This window comes from Aythya ferina (genome assembly GCF_964211825.1).
Source record: "Aythya ferina genome assembly, chromosome: 2".
Classification (NCBI taxonomy): domain Eukaryota; kingdom Metazoa; phylum Chordata; class Aves; order Anseriformes; family Anatidae; genus Aythya; species Aythya ferina.
The window spans coordinates 53,756,326-53,775,883 of record NC_140297.1 but is presented as its reverse complement, the minus strand read 5'-3'; the positions used below and the strand labels follow the sequence as shown (position 1 = coordinate 53,775,883).

At 39.8% G+C, this 19,558-nt stretch overlaps 1 long non-coding RNA gene across 6 annotated transcripts in view; it reads right to left on the bottom strand.

Moving 5' to 3' along the window:
* LOC311432035 overlaps positions 1-7,967 on the bottom strand; it is a 38,696-nt gene extending 30,729 nt beyond the window's left edge. For 3 of the 6 annotated variants that reach the window (XR_014689788.1, XR_014689789.1, XR_014689790.1), the window contains exons 1-2: positions 7,843-7,967; positions 2,201-5,651 (exon numbers count right to left, since the gene is read on the bottom strand). This is a non-coding gene — a long non-coding RNA (uncharacterized lncRNA). Of the gene's footprint in view, positions 1-109; positions 836-2,200; positions 5,652-7,842 lie in introns of those variants that run through there. The other 3 variants (XR_014689793.1, XR_014689791.1, XR_014689792.1) reach the window with 3 other exon arrangements.
* Positions 7,968-19,558: the final 11,591 nt, after the last annotated feature.

Sequence of the window (19,558 nt, the reverse complement as noted above, 5' to 3'; positions counted from 1 at the left end):
AGGTCTTTTGATCTCCTAAATATCTTTTGAGATCTTCCAGTCTGGGGGCAGGACTGATTTCCTGGGGAACTGCAGGAACTTCCTGTGATAGGACTTAGGGACAAATTAATAAATTTTTTAATAAAGAATATAATTAAGAATAGAGTGACATGGTTATATACATGAATGGAATAAATCTCACAGTTTCTGACAGGTATGCTTCTGTGCAACACACCAGACGATTTTTTTTTTCATATAACATTAGCCATTTTCTATGTCAGCAAATCTATGCTTGAAGATTGAATGTATTATTCTATCATTTTCACAATATAGATTGACATTTATTAAGTTTAACGGCAGATTCAAGCCTGTCCCAGGCTCAGTGGAATAAATAACTTTGATTGTCTTGCTACTGACTATAAATCATTAATAGCCGAATTTCTCAATCCAGGGAGCTCCCGTTTGCAAGGCAGCAATGCAAAACCCTGTATACAAAAGGATGACTCTGCAGTAAATCTTTGTTTTTCCTCAAACTTGGCCATCTTTTCACCTTGATTTGCTGTGTTGTTTCAACATTGATGCTCTCAAGAATGATTTCATTTGTTTATTTCCATCACTGTCCATCTTTCTGGTTTTTGTTTGGTCGTTTGTTTTTGTTTTTCCTGGTGATTCTTATTCTTTATGTATCTTCTGTGCTAATAAGTACAGAATATTCTGTTACTGTGCATGAACTGAGCAAAGGAGTACTGAAGTTGACTGCCAAGACACAATAGTTCTGAGAAACTCAGAAAAAGATGTAGCATTAATCTGCTTTTGAAAACAGGGATAGCCAATATGGGGAAGTTGAAGTACTCATCTTAAATCATGGGAAAATAAAAAAAAAAAAAAAAAAAAAAAAAAAAAAAAAAAAGAATTAAAGCACTGAATTATCATCACTTTCTTTTCTCTCTCTCCACAAAAAAGTTTTTTTTCTGTCTGCTTTTTTCCAAGTTACTCAAGGTTTCCCTTACTGAATGTCTACAGAAAGAAAACATATATATATATTTAAGAGCCAGCAAAAATATTCTCATAAATCACACCAAGAGGTTAAGCAATCATGACAGAAACATGATGGGACCAACACAATCAGTCATGAAAAAAATGAGTTATGTGAATTAAAGGAGACAGGAAAGATTTTAGGTAATGGGTACAATAATATTAAAGTACTAAAGTATTACCATTTTCATTTACACCTAAATATTTAAAAAAAAAGATCAGGATTTCCATAAGAAACATGATGCTATTAACAGTATCAGCTGATTTACTAGGAAGAAAATTGTCCATTTTGAACTTCTAGCAGTTCCCAATTTATTGTTAAAAATCATTTTATGTTTATTAATGGGAAAGCAGCTGTAGTTAAACAGGAAAAAAATTGTCTGTTGTAGAAGCCACTCAAATGCAGTGCATTACTCAAGCTGCATTTAAGACAGTGCAAGGATCCTATTCTGAGCAACTTTTGCAAAGAAATAAATTTGTCCTGGATAGGAACACAGTATTAAAATCTCCTTAATTGCGAATTGAAAACCTGCACTTTTAAAGTCTTACCCGTTTGCACTTTTCTGAATGGCTTGTTTGAAATGTCATGCCTCCTGCTGATGTCTCTTTATGGCCTTAGTAAGTCATCACAGCAAGGTAAGAATTATTCCCTTTACTCTGGTGTTACCGTAAAAGTCAGTCAAAGAAACTCTCTAAGACTCAATTCCCCTGCCAGCTGGAGTCCTCCCTGCCACTGGCGTTGTTCCCCTGACAACTTTCTCACTCATTATCCGATTCCTCTGCCCCAGAGGGCTCACGCCCATGATTCTGAGGTCTCTGCCTCAACTCCAGAGCTACTAACGTCTCTACAACAATATTAAATGAGTAGTAAGGAAAAAAAAAAAAATATATATATATATATATATATATATATATAAAATCCAAGTAAACAAAAACAAATATGTAGTTCCAGTACCCAAATTCCCAAATTCCAATATCCGAGCCAAAATTCAGTTAGCCAAGTTGGGGACTCCAACACTGTTTTTAAAACCAAATGGGGAAGAGCAGGCGCAACGGGGACTCTGACCTCCCACAACCAAACAGAGACTCAAACCCCAGCCTGTGTCTTAAACCCAACCCTGTGTAGCTTTTGGTGCATTTTATAGGCAGGTAACCAAATTTTCCAAAAGAATGCCTTTGTACTTACAAAACAGTGGTCTTCGCTCGGGGGCTCTTCAGCCTGGGGATCGGGGTCCTCTCTGAGAATCCCTCGGTGCCAGCTGAGGTTCCACAATCCCAGGAACTGTTGAGGCTCAAGAGATAAGTCCCATTTGGGTTGCCAAAACTGTTACCACAAAGTCTGTCAAAGAAACTCTCTAAGACTCAATCTGGAGTTTAAGAAAGCAGGCAGTCTTTAAATGGGGTGCCAGACACACAGGGATCGCTCCACCTAGTATGTAGGCCAAATTGTCCAAGTTGCAGGGGTTACATACAATCAAAACATACAGAGTCATTAGATTCCCGAGAAATAACTAACATATTCATACTATTTCTTGTAACTCGTTAACATATGTAGATGTCCCTGACACATGTGCAATTGTTTCTACTGGAGGTCTCCAGTGGTCTTTGGTAATCTTCCTTGCTACATTCACTGCTTGCACCCAATCCTTGCACATGCTCAGCCCATCTTGGTCTGTCTTACCTTGTTGTTCCAATTTAGGGGTGCATATTAAGCTAAGTCATTTACATATTGAAAGACATGCACAGCACGAGTTCCCCACATATTCTTTACAGGCACATCCTCCAGGCCTAGTTTACCTTGCCCTCTTACCCCGTCCTGAGGTACAATTCTGTACAGCCTTACAGGTAAGGCTGACTAGTGAGTAAGGTAGCATCAGACATACAAGGTTTCTAGTTTTCCTTCTATCTAACTAAACATAGTAAAATATTACAAATTTGGTTCTTTTATTCTATCACAAAGACAACCATATGTGCTTCTGACTCGGTATCACTGGTTTATAACAAGCTTGTAAAGTTTAAGATAATAAATCAGCTTTAGCTTCCAACAGGATCCATCAGGACGTAGCCATGTAGGTACCTGAATCTGGCAGCCAAATTCAATATATGCATTTATAATATATACATTTTGATTTTTAAGCCCACCTCCTTTGTCCTGAAATTAAATGGAACCTGAGACAAAAAATAAATAAACAAACAAACCACTCAGGTGGTAACATTGTCCTGGTTTTGGCTAGAATAGTTTTGCTCCTCTGGTATGGTGCTGTGTTTTGGATTTAAGTTGAGAATAATCCTGACAGCACACTGATGTTGCACTGATGTAGCTGTTGCAGGGCAGTGCTTACTAGTGTCAAGTCAAGGACAATTCAGCTTGTTATTATAATGCCCTGACAGCGGGCAGGCTAGGGGTGCAGCACAAGCTTGGAGGGAACAGAACCAGGACAGCTGACCCAAATTAACTAGGGGTATCCCATACCATATGGCGTCAATTAATATGGGAGGGCTGGCCAGGGTGGGGGGAAACCACTGCTTGTGGACAGGCTGGGCATCAGTCAGTGGGTGGCAAGCAATTGCATTGTGCATCACTTGTTTGTACGTTCTATTATTGTTGTTATTATTATCATAATCATCATTATTTCTCTTCCTTTTCTATCCTATTAAACCGTATTAATTTCAACCCATGAGCTTTTTTTTTTTCCTCCCAATTCTCTCCCCTATTCCACTGGGAGCAGGTGAACAGTGCTTAGCTGCCTGCTGGGTTAGACCACAACATCTACACCAATGCAAAATACCTGCCTCCTGAAATAAAAGCATGCAGAAGCCTCAGGAGGCTCCAACTGAGACAGCATGGTGCATGCTGCAATCTGAGACTCCTTAGAAGTACAGCTCCACATCTGTAGTTATCAAACTGCTACTTCTGCTGCCAAAAGGGAGCAGACAGGCAGAGCCCTGCACACAAAGCTGCGGCAGACACCTTCCCCTGTACCTGTTTCAGGCTGGGCTCCAGTAAAGGCAGAGAGCTCTCCGGTGGGAGCTAACTTCTGTCTGTCCTGCAGCAGCAAAAACTAATCCCTTGCATTACTTACCTCAGGGGGCACAGACTAGTCTCTGGGGGCTTGAGGAAAGCCCACTCTTCTATGCCCTGGTCCATTCTGGGTGGTGCAGGGTGGTGGGTTCAATTTCTGCTGGCTAATCAGTTGTCAGCCCCCTCCCAGCCTGCCCAGCTTCATCAGCCATGCCCAGGGACTGGTCAGCTCCCTGACTCCAGGCAATCCCCTGGGCATGTCAGATGTCACCACAACTTTCCAACACATTGCCAAGTGTATCTGCTCAGGAGACAAAACCCCAGGTTAAATAAACCACAGTAACCAAATCAAAATTTAATGAGAAAAAAAAAAAAAAAAAAAAAAAAAAGCAGTAGTGGCATTTTAATGAAGAAATCAGTAAACTTGCCAAATCTTTAAGTATACTTCACAATGAGTCTAGATTTTGAATGTTTTTAGGATCTCCACGAGCCTCTTATTAAGTAAAATTGAGCGTGCAGATTCAATCCAGGTACACTTTCCCTTTTTTACACATGAACACTCTCAAAGGAGACAGTTGATGAGCAGATGTTCACTGTCACAAGTGCTTTTGATACTATCAGAATATGTAATAAAAATAATAACTTAATAACATAACATTTATTGTAATTAAAATCAGCATTAATTTCAGTATTCCCTAAAATTGGAGAGCTTCAAATCAAGATGCATGTCTGAGGATTCAGAAGGATGGAGTCCTCAGTATTCCTCAGACTGATCCACTGGGTGGAGTGAAATTGAAAAGAGCTTTCTAAAAGTTGGTAAAGTTCATTGGGAACAGCTGTAATTTATAAGATCATCAGACAATAATATCTGAATAAGTACAATGTTCTCAACTTATCTTGTTTACTGAATAAATAAATGTGAATTGTCTACAGGTGTCTACATTTTGAGAGGTGACTTTAAATACTACAATCAGGATCATGCCAAACTATGGTGCAGCTGGTATTTGAAAATCGTCACAGCACAGGAAGAAATTGTCTGTTAACATCACTGTTTCAGATGGAAAGCACGCCTGCAGGACTGGACACGGAAGCAATTTGCTTTGAAGCTTCTTTAGTCTTGGACTCAAAGCACACAGAGAACCCACAGCAAGCCCACGCTGTCAACTGCAGAGTGGTGTTGTAGTATAAAGTATAACCAAAGTATACCTTAACCAGCAGGACCAGACCTGCACAGTGTCAGTTGGTGTAAAGAACCTGGCATCATCGCTATGCATATTTTAACATATGGCACCTGGGGACAGACCAAACACTCATTTATTGCTAACACACATGTACATGTATTCCTACTTACTGTCATTCAGAAGGAATCCAGCTGATGTATTCTGAGGCCTCTGCATGATATGAACTGAATTGCTGAAATAACAAGCTAAGAGCAGGTTTGATTCAAGGGCATCCTCCTGACCCAAAGAAGGAGACTCATTTTCCTGTGGAATTACAGGTGTTCAGGGCATCACAGAACTCCCTTGGCACTTTGGACACTCAGGTGTCATAACTGTAGTAGTAATTCTTCAAGAAAAGTGTAGGTTTTTTGAAGACAAAAATTATTTTCCAGCCACTATTAGACAAAAAAAATCAATAATTTTTAATTTAATAATTTAATAATTCTTTCCTAAAGATTAGTGTAGCTTTGTAGGAATTTATTTTAAAAAAAGCAATATGAAGTTTTTTTTGTGTAGTACCAACATAAACTTGATACGTAGATTTGCCTTTGTTTGTCTATTTAGTAAAACAAATGATCTGTCATTCAGCCCCAGTTGGTTGAAACAAAACAGTACATTGCTGGCTGATGCTCTACAGCACAAGAGTGAGTTTTATGAAAATGATTTGTGTGCACATCTGCTACATCACACAACCAGTAGTACTGGAGGCTGTGGATAAAGCACAGCAGGCTGGGTGCAAAGCCCCTTGCGGGGGGCTGGAAAATATGGAAGACAGAATGTCCAGTGAAAATTAGGTAAAAGGCTCCCTCTTTACCTCTTAAGCTCAAAATGTGAGTTTTACATCTCATTTAGAAGATGACATCATTATCACCGGAGAGGGATAATGGTTCAATTGAAGATCAGCCAAAGGGCACATATTGAAAGCATCAGAATCACCTCCTGTGTCACCTTAAATTTTCCTTGGAATTCTCCCAGCCCATCCCAGTGAGAGTTTAACACTGCCTGGGCTATGGGATCTTTATAGCCCAAGCTGACTGTGATAGCGATGTTTCAGAGAAGGCAGATTTAGAAGATAAAATGCATAATCCAAGACAGTAAGAAAGGAGTTTGCTCTTCTTCTTAATAAGCACAGAATTTCCTGTACTAAACCAAATTAGTAAGGGATTTCCATCTGGGAGACGGTGCTGTGCTTTATCCATGTTATTCTAACAGTCAGATCACATATTTACAGTCAGAATGTGGCCTGAATACTATCTACAATGAAAGTTATGCTTTCTGTTTGCAACAAAACATAGTCCTCTTCAGGACATAATATGTTGCAATAGTACTTCTGCCTATTTGAACGTTTTAGTTGCCATCATGTGTGGACCATTGCTATTTTTCTTGTAAGACAGAATAGAAACAGGTGCTGCTGCTGAAAATACTTGTTCCTAATGTGTCTTGAACCTGTTCTACTTGCTTCCGTTTCACTGAATCATTATCTGACACCGATAGCCCCCAAAACATTTATGTTTCTCTGGATAGAATTCCTACCCTGCCTATCCAATTTCTACGTCTTAGGTCTTCTTAGTCTATAAATAGCTAATCTATTTTGAAGGAGCATAGCTAATCTATTTTGAATTTATTTTCTAATATTTGGATATATTACTATTCACATTAGGAATAGAGTGCAGAAAACTGTTATCATCCCTAATTTTAGTAAACATTACATGGATGGTCCCTGTGGAAAGGGCAGAGGCACATGCCCTTTACCAATTAGTCCATCTGGCTGGAGAGTAAGATAAAAGAGAGCTTAAAAGATAGCTGGGAAACTTTGCCTTTACTGTCACTTCTTCTGCAGAAGGAAATACTAGTTGCCTTCTGTCCTTATTTCTATGAAGAAGCAGACTTTCAGACTCTAAAACTAGCCCTGTCAACCTCCTATCACAAGGACTAAGTCAAATATCAAGGAGTACTGTACAAATAACTTTGACTGTTGTGACCAAAGTGATACCACAGCTGTAGTCGGTATAAATGGGCACTGGCATACAGCTTCAAGGACTGCACAAACAAAACCTGTCATACAAATGGAAAAGCCATTGGTAATCGCAGTATGTCTCAAAGTGCAGGGGGGTATCACAGTGCTCATGTCTCATGCACTAATCTTTACTACATCTGTAAGGGGGGATATTACTACATTGTTAGAAAAGAAATCAGGTATTTCTGAAAGACTCCTTCATAAAAGGAAAAAAAAAAAAAAACACATGTATTCAACTGACAAAAATAAATCTTGTACTAATTCAATTTCAGACTGAAAATTGGGTGAAAGAGGGATGGGATTTCTCCTTTATAAATGTATTAAAAGAATTATTAAATTTTATATGATATCCATTTGATGGTCCATGTACTGTAGTTTTCTCTGAATATAGCATCACATCTAACAGAATTCATGCATTTGTGGAGTCTATTGCCAGGATGGGGATTTTATTCTCTCATTCAGCTTTCAGGGCTTGTTAGATTGCTTGACAGGCTCTTGCAGGAACAGTCGGTAATCTTTTAAACTCTTGAATACTTCAGCCCCAAACATCAGCTCCAGTGCATGCCTACCTTTGGAACTTGGCAGTCAACGTTGGCATCTGGAGTGTTCATTCTGGTGGCAAGAGCCGGGATGTGGCAACAGTTTTGTCTGCTGGGTCACTACCACAGGTACCCAGGACAACAAAGCCATGGGGTACCTTCAGTAGCATCATTTGGAGTTCAGAAAAAGAAAGAAAAAAAAAAGAAAAGAGAAAAAAAAAAAAAAAAAAAAAAAAACAGTAGGTAAGGATTGTAATGGTGAAAAGTTACATAAGCTGCTCCCACAGTTAATTTCTGATTTAGGACCGTATAAAAAACCACAGTCTTCCTTCTTTCTGGGAAACCATTAAAAAAAAAATAGTTACAATGTTGCAAGTGAAAAGGCAGGAAAAATATAAATAACTTCACAGTATCTGAATCTATTAGCAAATCTCTAAAAGGGCCAAGGATCTGTTACATTCCAGTAAAGTCAGAGAGACATCCACCAGTTGCAGCAGGCTTTTATCAGACACTTAATGCACACCAAATATTTAAAATGGGACATTCCATTGCTCTACAGTGTATCCCTCATACGTCAAATATATAAATAAGTGCTTCACAACAATTTAACAACACCATTCCCATACTTATGTGGAAATAACATGTGCCTTTTGTTACTTTAATCCTGAGATGCTGAAAGCAAAGGCAGTCTGTCTTAAAAAGGAAAAAAAAAAACTTTTTCTCTGCAGATGGTCTGAGCAAATGGCACACATCAACTTCTCGGTAACAGAAACCAGATGTAGAATGGCCATCCAGTCCTATAAGCTTACCACCAATTTATGCTGAAGAAATTACATTAAAAGGAATTTCTGGAAATGTTTAGAAATTATGTAATTGCCATCTAAACACAAATTTTAACTCTTTGTTCCTGAATCGTTCTTGAGTGGATGAGTGGGTACAGCAGACATAATAAAACATAGTAGAAATAGCCATTTTTCTGAAACACTTCAACAGCTGGTTTAAACTTACTGCCTTTTTGAACCAAACGATTAGGTCATGGAAAGAAATGAAACTGACTTTCTAGACCTTTCTAAGGCTTTAGATCTTTGAAGAGAATCTAAACCTTTCTGGCAAAGACACGCAGCAAATAGCAATGCTACATGCTTTGGATAGGAATGCTCACTAAAAATGGCTGCACACAGCAATTTACTGGGGTTATATGCAAGCAAAATCTCTTACTATTTACTGTAGCTTGTTAAAAATAAATTCAAAATAATACCATCACTTCTGCTTAGGTAGGTAAATAAGGAATGTGCACAACTCTTTCCTACCAACATGAGTATGCTGAAGAGTTGGTTTATAAAGGGATCAGGCAATTAGCAAAGCATTTGGTCACAGTGTTTTTGAAGCAGGTGGTAGTTCTGCTGAAAAACACAATACATGTTTTAAGGAAAGGAGAACATATTTACTGGAACTTAGATTTAGACTCAGCTATTTTCACTTGTCTGGATGTCACTGCTTCTCTGTCATACCTGAGTTTAAAGATCCCAGCCAGCCCCTCCTGCACCCGCCACTAATTTAGCTTTTATACGTTGCTTACATTCTGTAATGCAAGTAATAAATGAAGATATATTGAACCTCCCAATAAAAACAGGATCTTCTTAGAAAGGTAAACTAAAAAGTATTATCAATATAACTTCTGTGGTATAAAAGCTCCATGCGGCTAGCCATTAAATGAATAGCAAAAAAACTTGGTCCTGCCATCCATTTTGATGCTCTTTAATCATTCTACCATATAATGTGGCCATATTCTCAGTTTCTCTTTGTGTTTGGATATTTCCTGTAGGGTTCAATGGAACTCGATCTATATGGACATGAGCTAAATCTTTCCTCCCTTCTGTTTCTTTAGAGAATCTAGATACTTTCTGTTTATCATGTGATAATAATTTATAAATAGTGAGTTTTAATTCATTCCAGCTTTCTTTGGTATAAATGCCTAAGACTGATTTTTTCCAAGCGATTTGCATAGATCAGGCACATAATGAGCTTGGATTAAGAATAACTTGAGTCTCTAGAACTTGGGTTAAACTGCAGGTCTGACAGGACAACTGTAACAGTCTCACAGGGCCTTCAAAATCTGTGAATTTGTACAGCCTACAAAGAAGTCTTGTGGACTGCTTTGTTTTGGGACATTTCTGAGGCAGAAGGTACAAACTTCTTCAATTTCTGTAGTTCAACTTAATTTTACTTATTTCAGCACAATTTTTAGTTTGCATGGAAGCATGCATCCAGATCTGTTTATAGAATAAAAACATTTCAGTTTTTCTGGTCTATTCTCAGAAAAATGAGTCTACAACAACAACAAAAAACAACCTGCATTCTCTCTCTCTCTATGGGAAGGTTTGGTGGATTCGCTTCCTCCAGGTTTAGTGGCTGCATCTCAGTCAAAGCTGAGTGCAAACAATTTGCAGAGAGAAGCAGTTCATGTCACCCCAATGTCACCAACATACTGATGTACCTTTCTGAAGTGCCTGTATATACTAATGCACACACTATTGGGAATAAACATGCTAAGACAGAGAGCCACATGTAGTTGCAGGGCTATAATCTTGTTGGAATCACAGAGACATGGTGGGATGGCTACTATGACAGGAGGGTTGCAATAGAGGAAGGACAAGAAGGGAAGATGAGAAGCAGAAGTCACCCTTTATGTGAGCAAACAGCTGGAGTGCATGGAATTCTTCCCAGGGTGGAAGAGGAGCTGAGAGCTTATGGGTTAGGATTAAAGAGAGGGACAGATAAAAGTGACATAATGTCTATATATGTGGCCACATATTTGGCTAGACTTATATATCTGCTACAGGCTACATGACCAAGAAGAATAAAGAGACTGATGAAACCCTGTGGGTTTCACACTGATGGCCAACTGAACTCCACCACACCACTCTCTCACTCCCCATCCTTCTCAAAGGAAGAAGGGAAGGAGAAAATATGACGCAAAAAAAAAAAAAAGGCTAGTCCTGGAAACCATTTCAAGGAATATGAATGACAAGGAAACCATCAGGATTGGTCAGTATGGATTTACCAAGGGGAAGTTATGCCTTACCAACTTGATAAGCGTGAAATGACTAACAGGCGAGGGGAGAGCAGTGACTACACCTGAAGTATGGCTTTTGAGACTGTGCCCCCTAAGATCCTCACAGACAACTTGTTGAAGTACGGGCTGGCTGGGCAGGCAGTGAGGTAGATCAAAAAACTGCCTGAATGGCTGATCCCAGAGGGTAATCATCAATAGTGCATTGTCTATTTGGAAGCCAGTAACTGGCCCAGGGGTCAATACTGGGTCCAGTTGTGTTTAACATTTTCATTAATGGCCTGATTAATGAAATGATGACTCGATGGGCCAGAGTACACCCCCAGAAAGTTTGCAGATGACACAAAAGTGGGAGGAATGGCTAATACACCACAGAAGGTCATCCTGCCAACCAGGAGGACTTTGAGAGGCTGGAGAAATGGGCTGACAGGAACCTCAAGAAGGGGAAGTGCAAAATCCTGCACCTGGGGGAGAAACAAACCCATGAACCAGTATATGCTGGGGGACCACCCACCTGGAAAGCTGCTTGGAGGAAAATAACATGGGGATTCTCATGGATCACTAGCTGAACAAGAGTCAGCAATGTGCCCTTACAGCAAGGAAGACTAATGGTATCCTGGGATGTATTTGGCAAAGTATTGGAGCAGGTAGACGGAGGTGAACTAAGCTGGTGTGACCTTAAAAGGAGACAGTGAAGATTAAAATCGGCTTCAAAGAGGGATTTAACTGAATAAGCACTGACTAAAACTTTTTGACAAAAATTAAAGATGAGGGACAACAGGAAGTTGCATTGAGAGCGACCTTCAGTTACCTTCATGAGCTGTTGCTGCTGCTGAAATACATGCAAACTCACATTTTGATCCCACGTCTCCCCACAGTTGTCTGTTGAGCCTCCTCTAAAGTATTTAAGATACCAAAGTAGATTATGATCATAATTCTTGAAGCATTTACCTCTTAAAAATTTTTGACTGTTAACTGCCTGAGCAAAAATATTCCCAAATTCCCAATAAGGAGCATGAAAGAAAAACACTGGTGATTGAACTACCCTTTAAAGTCACTGTGGATCTTGGCACAGATAAGGAGCTAGGCTTCTGCTTTGACCCATCATTGACCCTAAACTCCGCTAAAAAAATCTTGCCTTTTTCCTGTAATAAATCTGACAACTATCAGCAGGAGGAAGATGAAATTCATCCCCTCACTTTAACTCATTACATGACAGAGCTCCGCGATTTAATGATGAGAAAATTGTGAATAATTATCCCCAGCATTTCACTGACAAGACCACAACAGTAGCACAAATCAAGTACAAGAAACTTTCCAGGTATTCAGAAGCCACTTTTTTTTTTTTTTTTTTTTTTTGGGGGGGGGGGGGGGGGTGTCTCACAGTACAGACATGTTAGCATAAAGCTGGAGGAGGACATCAGCAGAACAAATTTCTTTCTGAATCAACATAATTTTCTTCTTTGGGACTACAGAATCAGAGAATCATTTAGGTTGGAAAAGACCTCTAAGATCATCTAGTCTGACCTTTAACCTAGCATTCTCAAGTCTAACACTAAACCATATCTACATGTCTTTTCAATACCTCCAGGGATGGTGACTCAAACACTTCCCAGAGCAGCCTGTTCCAATGCCTCACAACCCTTTCAGTGAAGAATTTTTTCCTAATATCCAATATAAAATTCCCCTGGTGTAACTTAAGGCCATTTCCTCTTGTCCCATTGCTTGCTACTTGGGAAAAGAGACCAACCCCACCCCGCTACAACCACCTTTGAGATGGTTGTAGAGAGTGATGAGGCCTCCCCTGAGCCTCCTCTTCTCCAGGCTAAACAACCCCAGCTCCCTCAGCCGCTCCTCACAGGACTTGTGCTCCAGGCCCCTCACCAGCTTCATAGCCCTTCTCTGGACACACTCCAGCACTTTGATGTCCTTTGTAGCAAGGAACCCCAAACTGAACACATTATTCAAGGTGCAGCCTCACCAGAGCCAAGTACAGAGGGACACCACTTCCCTAGTTCTGCTGACCATGCTATTTCTGATACAAGCCAGGATGCTGTTGGCCTTCTTGGCTGCCTGAGCACACTGATGGCTCATATTCACATGGCTATCGATCAATATCACCAGGCTCCTTTCTTCCAGGCAGCTTTCCAGCCACCCTTCCCTCAGCCTATCTTTTTGCATAGGGTTGTTGTGCCCCAAGTGCAGGACCCAGCACTTGGCCTTGTTGAACTTCATACAGTTGGCCTTGTCCCATCAGTCCAGTCTATCCCGATCCCTCTGCAGAGCCTTCCTACCCTCAAGCAGATGAACACCCCGCCTAACTTGGTATTGTCTGCAAAATTACTGAGGATGCACTTGATCCCCTCATCCAGATCATTAATAGATTGTTGAAGAGAACTGGCCCCAGTACTGAGCCCTGGGGCACACCACTCGTGACCAGCCTCCAGATGGATTTAACTCTACTCACCACAACTCCTTTGACCCAGCCACTCAGCCAGTTTTTTACCCAGAATGATGTGGTAAACTCAGAATGATGAAGTGTCAAAAGCGTTACTAAAGTCTAGGTAGCAAATATCCACAGCCTGTCCCTCATCCACTAAGCACGTCACCTTGTCATAGGAGAAGATCAGGTTAGTCAAGCAGGACCTGCCTTTCGTAAACCCATGCTGACTGGGCCCAATTACCTAGTTGTCCTGTATATGCCACATGATAGCAATCAATATGATCTGCTCCAAAACCTTCCCTGTCATAGAAGTCTGACTGACAGGGCTGTAGTTCCCTAGGTCCTCCTTTCGGCTTAGAGTAATAATCCTCCTACACCTTAGTAAATGAAATGAAATTCAGGTGGAGTGTCCTGTGTGTGATGGGATCACCATGCCACCAATGTGAAGTAGCCAAATAGAAGTTCATTTGTCAACTAGTCTAGTCGCGAGGAAGTGGTTTCATGTAAAAGAAAAATCCATATGAACAGGGTCACTGCAGCCCGCTCTCTGCAAACGCATTCATCCCCTGCAACTCACAACCTATCATCAAATGAAGGAAGAAGTTTCTGTGGTCATTCCTTAATGAAATATTGGCAACACATCACTGAAGTAACATAAACCATACTCCAGAGAGTTAATCACTCAATCTAACATAGAGGCCCCTCTAAAGGGAGCCCGCTATCTTCTGTGCTGTTGCAGTCTTTAAGGGCCCAGCTGCCCATCTGATGGAAATTTCAATTCCTCTCACAGAAACATAATGATTTTTAACAGTTGAGACTTCAGCCTTAAAGAGTCAGATCATGAGCTTGCAGAATACACGAAAATGCTCAAAACCACGGAAAGGTAGCTCATTCAGAGGCTTTCCTGAAGGCACTCTGATATGATGCATATATTGTAACTTCAAAACACCTTGTCTGCCTCCCAGAGACAGAGAGACCGTAAGGAAGACAGCAAAGGGTCTCTGTAATCTCTCTTGTTTTCTAAGACTCCAAAAACAGCATCAGTTACAGATACAGGACATTCAACTGTTATCTTATCCTCTGGCTGACTCAAGCACTGAAACTGCAGCCCAATGCTACCAGCCTGCATGGATGGCTCGAGCTCAGAGCCCTGCATTGCATGAAGTAGGCCATTTCTGACACAACTCTGAAAATTATTTCTGGAAAGACTTGGAATTAGCACAGCTCCATGGCGGAGTTTTAATGAGCCGTTATGATCTTACCTTCTTTAAAAGTAAACATTTGAATGTCCTAAATGGGGGTGCCTCCCCAAAACAATCCAAAAAAGCTTCTTCAGAGTAGAATGAAACAAAGAGTTTGTCATATGTGTTCCATGTCTCCTACCCCCACATTTCTGAATGCATCCCTCCCATCTAAAATGCCCTCTTGAATCTGACTGTCAATCCGAATGACCTCTGGGAAGACAAGTGTTGCATGAGACAAGCACTTCACCTAGAGTCCCAGACCCTTAAAAGAAGCTCTGATTCCATTGTCTCAGAAAAAAAAAAAAAAAAAAAAAAAAAAAAAAAAAAAAAAAACTGGTAACAGGGAGTCTGCTTTACCTTGCTAACACAGTAGCCTGGGCCCAAGGCTCCCGCAGTAGATCCAAGTGCTCTGCAACTTGTTAACCTTCAAAAACTACCACTAAGATTAATTTTGCTCTAGTGGAACTAAGTGCCCTCCATCATGCTAATATTTAGTCGTGCTGAAATCACATGGGCTCACAGGCCCTGCAGATTAAACAGCTACAATTAGGTGGGTAGAAGTCCAGCCCTACCCCCCACAAATAAAAACAAAACTGCATGCAGATGGCATGTTGATGTTTGTGTCTTGATCAGAAACTACAGAAGCTACTGGAAATTCAAATGTCATGATTGGAATTTGGAATTTATTTTCAGCTTCCAAAAGAAAAGTCACAAACACCGTCTATAGAGAGGGGTCCTGTGCTGCTGGGAGACGACGTACCTGTTCTCAATGACTGAAAGCCAGATTTTACATATGGCATGAACCAGCATAACTCCACAGATTTCAGATGAGCTAAACTACTTTATGCCAGCTGAGAACTGGCCACTATAATGAACAAGTATGCCCGAGGCACACAGAAGTCTCAGGCCTATGCACAAATTCTTCCATATTATGTCACAAAATTAAAAAGATCATTTCTTGAGTTGCTAGAATGCTTTTAGGTTCTTTGAGGAAATACTGAGATTTTTGACAGCGATCAATTTTGATCACTTTGAAAGTGGTAATTTTTTTCTAGCAATTACTGATAGTTATTTTGAATAAAATAGAGGCTGAAGTTGTTTCCAGATTTCTGAGAACGTTACGAGCACATGCCAGCACATGACTGGACTTCACTTAAAATACTTTAGATCTGAGTATGATAACTTTTAACATGTTTTGTAAAACAAAACTTTTTGTTTTTTCCCTTTCTGTTCATTTTTGGAAAAGACTCCTGGCATTTGACTGATTATATTTAGGTGTCCTACAGTTTCCGTTTCTGGAAGTTTATCTGATTTGTGAATATTAGAATAAATTACTTGGAGATCCTGCATGGCATCCTCCACAGTTATATGACACAAGAGTAAACCATACAAGCTCATATAGTACAGTCTAAGTCTAGCAAGTGTAAGAAAATCAACTAATTAGCCAACTACTTGTTACAAAACGTGAGGAAGTCCAACATTACTTTACTAAACTGCAATAAATTGTGCCCCTGACTGTCATCTATAGTACATCACGTGGTGACACAACTTGAATCAATTAATTCTATAAATTAAATACATCCGCCCTCACACCTAAGGAAAGAAGAGCCAAACATTTATGACACCAGCTTGAACATATTCACAGTTTGTTATCCTGATTATTCACTGAGACTTGCCAGTGAATAAAGATGTCCCTGGGTAAATACATACAAAGCAAAGGCTAGAGTTTAGATTTACACCTCACTCAGAGAAGTTAAATGCACCAGAAATCTTTCGTGCATTTGTCATATATTGCACCCAGCCGTGTGGTACGAGTTTTTTCACTTTACTGAAGAAGCACTGAAGCACAGAGAGGCTTAAGTCCAGATCCTGTAACCTATTTAGCTGCTTCATCTCAGCTGAGTTCAGCATCTCCCAGGATCTGTGGCCTAAGTGATTTGACAGAGCAATTTCACAGCTCTCTACTACCCTCTGTTGTTTACTTTTTCAACAAAAATTTTGCTCTTTCTGAATTGCTGTGGCATTAGAAAAATTAATATTTGCAAACTCTTTTTCTAAATCGGAATAAAAACATGGATTGGCAGTGTAGAGTGTCTTCTGAAAATGAGAAAAACAAGAGAAAATTATAGGTAAGTTTTTGTACCAATGCACTGACACACACAAGCAAATGCTTTCTTGAAGGCAGAGAAGTTTTTGCTACCTACTTCAGCGAAGTTAAGGGTTTAGCTGATGGCTGCAGAAGTGTTGTTTAAAAGACCTGAGTAATGGCTGCAGAATTTAATCCTATTAATGTAAACAGGGAATCAAAATTCACAACATTGTAATAGGAAAATAACAAACAACATGAACTTGGCTTAAATATTTCCTGGTGATCTCAAATGCCTACCTTGTAAGACAGAAGTCTGTTTTGGATGGTTACAGAAGGTGTCAGACGTATTCATTTTGCCAGACATTATTACTTTTTGCTTCAAATTTATAGCCTGGCATGGATTAATGGAAGATAAAGAGAGTCAAAAATCAAATCAGGACTCATGAAGGGCCTGATCACCCAAGACATTTCATTCCACAGGAACACTATGTTTTCAAAGGTTCATTACCACTGAAAAAATAGTTAACTGTTTCATTTCAAAGGAATACTGGTTATTGAGTGTGATCACTGATCTACAAACATACTAATCTTTTATGCTAACTAAGCTAATGGAGATGATGAAAGAAAAAAGATTTCTGCCCAAGTTTCTTCTCACTTTGGATGGTGGGGTAATGTTTGACTGCACCAATGTATATCAAATACTGGTGCTTAATCTGTACGGCCCAAGCCAATATATCCCTTCATTTACTGGAACACTGAAAGACACACAGCAAGGAACACGCTCCAGAGACATCCACAGAATGCATTTTAAAAGATTCTGATTAATCTTGTGTTTTGTTTTGTTTTAAAGATCAAATAGTCTTGACAGGAATTCAGTTTTCAAAAGAGCCCAGTGTTTCCTCCTTTTGGAGGTGAAAACTCAATCATTTCATTTAAGAAAAACTGTAATTTAACAAGGTGCAGGTTGGGAAAGACACCCAGTAGACAATGTCACCAAACACTGTATGCTAAACAAATGAAGAGCTATATAAACATTTCACAAGATAAAACTAATTGTTACGCTTTTTGCTAGAATCCTCAATAATTATGGTAAAGCTGAACCTGGGCTATCACTTCATAGTGCAAAGACTTGTTGTCTATTTCTGGCTGGGGCTGCTTCCTCCTCCTGCAAACACCCTTCACACAGGTATTCAGATCTAGGGAGATTTACTACTGTACAGAACACTAACCAATAACACCTCATTACTTCCCGCCTGGTCTGCAGCTATCCGATGTCTCTTGTCTCTTGTGTTGGCAGAGGGATCGTATCTAAATACTGTACTCAGAAGATATAAGGTAAACAGGGTCCTGGACAATGTTTGCACACAAAAATTACAAGGCAATGATTTTCAAACTTGTCATACCTTAATTTGGTGTTCTAAGGCATTTTTCTAAGTACAAGCATGGGATAACATTCTACAAAAGAACTAGCCTCAGTTGGACTCCTTCCAGTAGATCTCTCTTTAAAACCATTCCTCCTTGTCCTATTATTATCTGCCTGAGCAAAAAGTTGCTCTTCTTTTTTTTTTTTATAAGCCCCCTTGAAGTACTGAAAAGTTGCCATGAGGTCCCCACAGAAACTTTCCTTCTTCAGGCTGAACATCCCCAGCTCTTTCAGCCCTTCCCCATAGAAAAAAGGAAGCTAGCGACCCAAGTCACAGTTCACCTGCAGAGGCCCAGATCTGTGCTGGATGTACAGTATTGCCTTCGGGCTGCTTTGGGCATTTGCCAGGGCTGCAGGACAAACTGCCTGCTCATTGTAACATAGGAGGCCTGCAGGCATCTCCCACTGGTTACCAGGGACTATGCTACCTAGATTTCTTTGTCTTTATCTAAACCTGCAGCAAGAAGTTCCCATGTGAACATCCTTTCTGTTGGAGGGATGTATGGAGTTGTTTTCTTTTAAAAAAAAAAAAAAAATCCCTTCCAGGGATTGGATCTGAATAGCATGTTGCACGCTGGTCAGAGGCCTGTTTGAATCTGCACAACCAGCACCTGAAGAGATGTAAGATTCTCTCTACTAGCCTCTCCTTCTTTATGTTAGTAGACTGGTAGATATTACTCCTTTTTCTCCCCATTCTTATCTTCAACCTCTGATCTTTTCAAAGATTAAAAAACAATGTACAGGAAATCCAGCATGCATGCATCTTTAGACTTTTATAGTATGTAACAACAAAGCAATACTTGAAAACCATCATTAACTTCTCCTGGCAAGACTGCTTCTAAACTTCTCTTTACAGCTGCATGCCAGAGGAGTATTATTTCCCTACCCAAAAGCAACAATTCTTTATTAGTATCCCAGATCCATCACAAATACAAAAAGCTTCAATTCCGGATTATATGTTCCTATCTCCTACTGCAGTTGTAACTGAAATACATGGTCAAGACAGAAATCTCTTCTAAAGCATAATTCAGCTGTAGTTCATCTCAAATATCAGGATAACTAGAAAATTTATGTGAAGTTTTCTACTTTCAAACTTTTGTCACTGAAGCCAGAGATCTTGTAAAATTGCTTCTCAAGTGTGTCATATAGTGGACCTCAAAAATTATGGCTTAATGGTCGTCTGATGCTCAGTGCTGCATAACCTTGAGTTAATACAAGCAGTGAATGCTTTCCTGACTGTACCATGTAGTAATATCAAACCTCAAGTTGTTTTCTTTTCTGAAGGAACAAGAACACAATCTGAATATCGACAAGCTAAATATCCCATTCGTCCAAATATTCCTAATAAAGAAAGAACAGCCCCCTTCCTTGCCCCTTCTGGAAGCTGACTTATGTACAGGCACCAATGTTAAGGAGATGAACACTTACACCTGAAATTTCACCAGATTCAATGACTCAACAGCACAAGTGTCAG